The 7420-nt window shown below is 38.9% G+C and overlaps 1 non-coding gene and 1 pseudogene across 1 annotated transcript; both read left to right on the top strand.

Annotated features, from left to right (window-relative positions):
• Positions 1-6787: 6787 nt before the first annotated feature.
• On the top strand, positions 6788-6903 carry LOC134312955 (U5 spliceosomal RNA). Its single transcript, XR_010011866.1, has one exon. It is a non-coding gene; the product is annotated as a U5 spliceosomal RNA (small nuclear RNA).
• Positions 6904-6969: 66 nt separating this feature from the next.
• On the top strand, positions 6970-7075 carry LOC134312672 (U2 spliceosomal RNA; annotated as a pseudogene).
• The last annotated feature ends 345 nt before the right edge of the window (positions 7076-7420 follow it).

Consider the following 7420-nt stretch of genomic DNA (forward strand, 5'->3'; position numbering starts at 1 on the left):
GAAAAGCATTCCAGTGGCAACCTGTGAAGCTCTGGTAAACTCCATGCCCAAGAGAGTTAAGGCAGTTCTGGGAAATAATGGTGGCCACACAAAATATTGACACTTCAGGAACTTTCACTAAGGGGTGTACTCACTTTTGTTGCCGGTGGTTTAGACATTAATGGCTGTATATTGAGTTATTTTGAGGGAAGAATAAATTTACATTGCACATAAGCTGCACACAGACTACTTTTCATTGTGTCAAAGTGTCATTTTGTCAGTGTTGTCCCATGAAAAGATATACTTAAATATCTGCAGAAATGTGAGGGGTGTACTCACTTTTGTGATACACTGTATATATACGTATATACAGTGGGGGAAATAAGTATTTGATCCCCTGCTAATTTTGTAAGTTTACCCCCTTACAAAGACTTGAACAGTCTATAATTTTTATGGAAGGTTTATTTTAACAGAGAGAGACAGAATATCAACAAAAAGTCCAGAAAAAAAACATTAAATAAAAGTTATAAATTAATTTGTAATTAATTAAGGGAAATAAGTATTTGATCCCCTACCAACCAGCAAGAATTCTGACCCCCACAGACCGGTTATGTGCCCATGAGGCACACAAATTAGTCCTGTCCCTGTATAAAAGACTCCTGTCACAGAATCAGTTTCTTCCGTTCAAATCTTTCCACCACCATGGGCAAGACCAAAGAGCTATCAAAGGACATCAGGGACAAGATTGTAGACCTGCACAAGGCTGGAATGGGCTACAAGACCATCAGCAAGAAGCTTGGTGAGAAAGAGACCACTGTTGGTGCGATCATTCGAAAATGGAAGAAATACAAGATCACAGTCAATCACCCTCACTCTGGAGCTCCATGCAAGATCTCACCTCATGGGGTAAGAATGATTCTGAGAAAGGTGAGGTCAGCCCAAAATTACACGGGAGGAGCTTGTCAATGATCTCAAGGGAGCTGGAAGCACAGTCACCAAGAAAACCATTAGTAACACACTTCGCCGTAATGGATTGAGATCCTGCAGTGCCCGCAAAGTCCCTTTGCTCAAGAAGGCTCATGTACAGGCCCGTCTGAAGTTTGCCAATGAACACCTGAATGATTCAGAGAAAGCTTGGGAGAATGTGATATGGTCAGGTGAGACCAAAATTGAGCTCTTTGGCATCAACTCCACTCGCCGTGTTTGGAGGCAAAGAAATGCCCGGTGGGGATGGTGTTCTTGGTGTCATATCCAGCATTTCTCTGCTCCCAGCTCCCTTGAGATCATTGACAAGCTCCTCCCGTGTAATTCTGGACTGACCTCACCTTTCTCAGAATCATTCTTACCCCACGAGGTGAGATCTTGCATGGAGCTCTAGAGCGAGGGCGATTGACTGTGATCTTGTATTTCTTCCATTTTCGAATGATCGCACCAACAGTGGTCTCTTTCTCACCAAGCTTCTTGCTGATGGACTTGTAGCCCATTCCAGCCTTGTGCAGGTCTACAATCTTGTCCCTGACGTCCTTTGATAGCTCTTTGGTCTTGCCCATGGTGGTGGAGAGATTTGAACGGAAGAAATTGATTCTGTGACAGGAGTCTTTTATACAGGGACAGGACTAATTTGTGTGCCTTTTGTGCACATAACCGGTCTGTGGGGGTCAGAATTCTTGCTGGTTGGTAGGGGATTAAATACTTATTTCCCTTAATTAAATACAAATTAATTTATAACTTTTCTGGATTTTTTGTTGATATTCTGTCTCTCTCTGTTAAAATAAACCTTCCATAAAAATTATAGACTGTTCAAGTCTTTGTAAGGGGGTAAACTTACAAAATCAGCAGGGGATCAAATACTTATTTCCCCCACTATATGTATATGTATATATATATATATATATATATATATATATATATATATATATATATATATATATATATATATATACTGTATGTGGTCAGGCACAGGGTGGCTAAGAGGGTGACTTACAGTAGTGTTCAAAAAAATAGCAGTCCAACACCATTAACTTGATAAATCACTGTTTTTAGTAGAAGTGATAGCAAAAAATTCACTTGAAACTGTAGTAGAGTAATGAAAACAAAACAAACCCAACAATTAGGACATGCATCCCACTCATTCTGAGTAATTGAAGCATTGATTCAAAGAGGGTTGTTCAAAATAATAGCAGTGAGGAGTTCAATTGATGAAGTCATTCATTCTGCAGAAGAACGGGTGTCAATTTTGGCCCTTATTTAATGTAGGAGGGTGGCAAATGTTGCACAGGTTTGTCATAGCTCATTTCCTTTTGAAATATTGGGTAAAATGGGTTGTTCCAGACATTGTTCTGATGAACAGCGTACTTTGATTAAAAAGTTGATTGTAGAGGGAAAAAACATACAGAGAAGTGCAGCAAATTATTGGCTGCTCAGCTAAAATGCCTTAAAGTGACAACCAAAACCTGAAAGACGCAGAAGGAAGCGTGGAACTACATACTGTCCGAATGGATCAGAGAATAGCCAGAATGGCAAAGGCTCAGCCAATGATCACCACCAGAAAGATCAAGGAACATCTGAAGTTACCAGTAAGTACAGAAGATGATTAAGTGAAGCCAATTTACCAGCAAGAACTCCTGCAAAGTCCCGTTGTTAAGATAAAGACGTGTCCTGAATGGGTTCAAATTTGCCAAGGAACACATTGACTGGTCCAAAGAGAAATGGCTCAACATTTGTGGACTGATGAAAGCTAAATTGTTTTTTTGGGTCTAGTGGCCGTAGACAGTATGTCAGACGACCCTCGAGCACTGAATTCAAGCCACAGTACACTGTAAAGACAGTAAAGCATGGTGGTACAAAATGATGATATGGGGATGTTTTTCATACCATGGTGTTACGCCTATTTATCACATACGAGGGATCATGGATCAATTTAAATATATCAGAATACTTGAGGAGATCATGTTGCCCTATGTCGAAGAAGAAATGTCCTTAAAATGGGTGTTTCAACATGACAATGACCCAAAACATCTTGGTTACAGACAAACAAGATTGAGGTAATAGAGTGACCAGCCCAATCCCCTGACTTCAATCCCAGAGAGAACTTGTGGGCTGACGTCTGAAACACGTTTTTTTGAGGCAAAACCCAAAAATGCAGAAGAACTGTGGACTGTAGTCTAATCATCCTGGACTGGAATACCTGTTCAGAGGTGCCAGAAGTTGGTCGACTCCATGCAACACAGATCTCGGAAACAATTGTTATGCCACTAAATATTAGTTCAGTAATTTAAAGTAAAGTGAAACCTCAAACATTTTTTCATATTATAGATACATTTTTTTAGTTTTTAAAGAAAAATGCTGGCACTGCTATTTTTTTGAACAGCCTAATATTCATTTTTCTTAACTTTCTGTAAAGGATTAACACAAACTGGCTACATTTAGTTAATGTTTTGATTTAGAATTGAAAGTGTAGTATTTTCAGTGCTTTTGCATTTATGGAAATAAAAGTTATTATAATGATTTGAACACTACTGTACAAGGAGAAAGGATTTGAGAGTACTAAATGCTAGAATGAGTTATGGTGTCACATTACCACATGTCTGAATGTTATGTATGAACTGATTTTAAGTTGTATTGCTTATATTGCAGAATTCTTAATTTTTGCCATTATTTAAAACTAAAGTGGGTAGAGTAACGAATTGACTAATTTCAACCATCTTGAACAAGTGTATTTTTTGTATTTCCTTCCTCTGAATTTTTGTGTAAAACAAACAAAATTTGGCATGTGTATGTATGCTTTTATTTAGGGCCAGATACTGAATATCAACCATATTTTGTTTAAATTTGCCATATTTTATGGTCTGATTCCACACTTGAGCATACTAATGCATACATACTTGTCTCTGATGTTTAGGTACATGTATCAATGTTAGTTTTGGAGCTATTTTGTGTTGTTCAACTAAATATAAATGAAATTAGAAGCAAAACCAGCAGCATATAATTTTCGTTTTTTAAATTTTACATTTATATACATTTATGGGCTGTGGAAAAAAAAACTGCAGGATATTTTGTAGAGAACTTCTAACACAAAGTCTGTCAGGGCATTGTGCATGCAAAAATGCATTTGAAAAGTAGTGCCCAGACGTGGGAACTTTTTCACTTTTTCTTAGTTCACCTTATGGCCATTATGGTCAGTATTTCATATCTTTTTTTTTTTTTTTATGAATGATGAGTGCTTTAAACCAAAGATCCAGATTGTTATCAGTAACCAAATGTTGCAATCCAAAAGCCTGTATCTGTCATAATATGGTGTTGAGTCAGTGCCCATGGCAAAGATCATTTACAGTTATCCAATGGCATCATTAATGTAGAAAAGTACATTGAGATTTTAGATTCTGCCTTTACGACGTCTGCCTGCAGTCTTAACCTTTCCCCAATATCAAATGTACAGAAAATTTTGCAATCCTGTGCTTGCACACCTTAAGAAGTGTTTGCAGAAAGAATGGGACAAAATCAGACAAAACATTGAAAACACTTTATCACATGGTCACCGAATGGTATGGGAAGTCCACAAGACAAAAATAACCACTGAGCTAAAACACTGATTGTTTATTAGACAAACAGACTTGGGATACAAGAAGCAGCAAGTGATAAAATGTAAACATGCTAATAGCTCCCTCCTCTGATAACAGGTTTTTGTACAGTATAGCTGTGTTTCCTGTCACTGTGGGCTCCAGAGCGCAGTAGTACAGTGCAGAATCAGATACTGCAGCAGAGACGATCTCCAGTTCCATTGTTTTTTTTGTTTGTGTTTTGTAGCGTTTCATTGAGATTCTTGGGTCAGACGCTTGAGCTGTTTTAATATCTTCACCATCTCCAATAATCAGCACTAAATACTCTGGTTTTGATCCAAGTTTTTGTTGATACCAGTGAAGACTCTGAACTGATCCATCATATGTACAGGACAGTGTGATGCTGCTTCCTTCAGTTGAAGATGAGCTGTTTTGATCTGGTCTAATGCTCTCAGCAGCTTCTGATATAAAACATTATAACAATTTATAACATTTAGTTAGAACTATATTAAATACGTTTTATTTCTAAATTTAGAATTTATGCTTCTAATAGTAGAAAATTAATACAAATATATTTAAATATGATGCCTATTGTATATCACTTACCATTATCATCAACAATAATGAAAATGAAGAAGAGGAGTAACATCATTGTACTGAGTGTCTGATTCAGATCTGATATACAGAGTTGAAAGTGTCTCTGCTGTATGTAACCACATCTGGCTCCCCACCCCCAATCCAGTTACATCCATGTCAACTCATGTTAACCTTTATCTGATATTGTGAAGATAGACTAACGAACCATTGTATATGAATAAAAACAAACAAATAGCGCCCTCTTTTGAGAAAATCAGGTGCTGTCAATGTTTTGTTTTTGTAAAGTATGTACCAATAGCACTCAATACCAGTAACAATAACAATAATACAAACATTCAATACAATACAATAAGAAATAGCAGCATCAAAAATAAAATCATAAGTATGCATGTTTGCCTCATGCTTTTATGTCCTCATTTAACCACTGGACCAACGGGCAGTGGAAACGTCTTTTGTTGACTAACAAGGCTTTTTTGGTTATGGAAATAATGAACGTTGTCATATTAAAGAGTAAAGCGTAAATAAAAAATAAAAAATAAACCTTTAAAATTAAATCTAACAACTATTATTATTTAAGGTAATGCTCTATATGAATATACCAATACTTAAATATTATTGTATTATATTAATATACTATTAACTTTTAGCACAGTATCTTGGGTGGCATGGTGGCACGGTGGCTAAGTGCGTGGCACTGTCGCCTCACAGCAAGAAGGTCCTGGGTTCGATCCTTAAGTGGGGCGGTCCGGGTCCTTTCTGTCTGGAGTTTGCATGTTCTCCCTCTGTCTGTGTGGGTTTCCTCTGGGTGCTCCAGTTTCCTCCCACAGTCCAAAGACATGCAAGTGAGGTGAATTGGAGAAACAAAATTGTCCATGACTGTGTTCAATATAACCTTGTGAACTGATGAACCTTGTGTAATGAGTAACTACTGTTTCCTATCATAAATGTAACCAAAGTGTAAAACATGACGTTTACAACCCTAATAAACAAACAAACAGCACAGTATCTCTGCTGGTATCAACCAAAAACATTTAAGTTGGTTTCTGATCTGAATTTCAGTTTAAGTAGTACACACAGTTCATACATATCTGAGGCTGCCTTTGCTGCACAAACATTTAGACTGCTTTGACCTCCGTATTGCTGGTTAATTGGAATCCATTTTTTGGAATGTTTAATGTTGTAACATGACAGGGCAAGACAATGTGATCATTTTAATTACATGTAGGCATGAGGGCAGTGATAGCTCAGTGGTTAAGGTACTGGACTAGTAAACAGAAGGTTGCCGGTTCAAGTCCCACCACCAACAAGTTGCCACTGTTGGGATAAGGGTTACGTCGCCTTAGACCTTTGCTTAGCCCAGGCCCGGGGTTTCCTCGGGCCTTTTGCGCTAGGGAGTCCCCTTTTTCCTGCTTTTTCATTTTCCCTCCGTTTTACCTAAAAAAATAAAAAATAATTAAAAAAAGAGAGAGAAAAAAGGCCTCATTTTCCCCCACCCTGTGTTTCTCCAGGCGAAGGCTGTGCTGCCTCTTCTGCTGCCTCGTCACCCACCCGACAACCCAAGGGCCCTCCTGCTGCAGGTTTTCGTCGCTCTACCTCGAGCCCTCTTCCTTGAGCGGTCGGTGGCCTATGGAGGCCCGGGCGACCGGTGAGCAGGGCTGGAGTTTCTCTTCATTCACGTACAAATCTTTCGCCTTTTACTAAAGATTTCCGTGGAGAGGAACGTTAACAAGTTCAACTTATTTTTTGATGGCTTTGCCTTTGCAAAGCTGCTCTTTTGCTGGTGGAATGACAGAAGGAGTGTGGGCGTGAAGGCGGCCGGCGCCTATTTCAGGTTATCGCTTCTCGGCCTTTTGGCTAAGATCAAGTGTAGTATCTGTTCTTATTATGGCGGAAAGCGACGTGAGAGGGCCGGCCCGAGTGGCGCGGTTAAAAAACTCTGTGAGAGTGGAAGTGCAACAGGAAGCAGCTCAAAAGCGTAATTTGGAATTCTGCTTGGATTATCTGGTGAAGGAAGTTTTTCAAGGACTACTCAAAGTACCACTGCAATCAGTTCTGTGCTTGCAGGACTTTACAAAAGCTGGATTTATGGATGTTACGTTCAGGGACATGACAACGTGCCTGGAGTTTATTGCAGCCTGGGATAGACACCAGCTTCACCCAGTGTTGGAGGGTCTCAGGGTAAGAGCATTATACATTTGGGAAGACATCCCGGTGACAGTCCATATGTATAACCCCTTTGTAGAGGAAGAGGACATGAAGCAATTTCTGAAGAGATATTGCCTAAA

Source organism: Trichomycterus rosablanca, chromosome 4 (assembly GCF_030014385.1).
Source record: "Trichomycterus rosablanca isolate fTriRos1 chromosome 4, fTriRos1.hap1, whole genome shotgun sequence".
In the NCBI taxonomy this organism is placed as follows: Eukaryota; Metazoa; Chordata; class Actinopteri; order Siluriformes; family Trichomycteridae; genus Trichomycterus; species Trichomycterus rosablanca.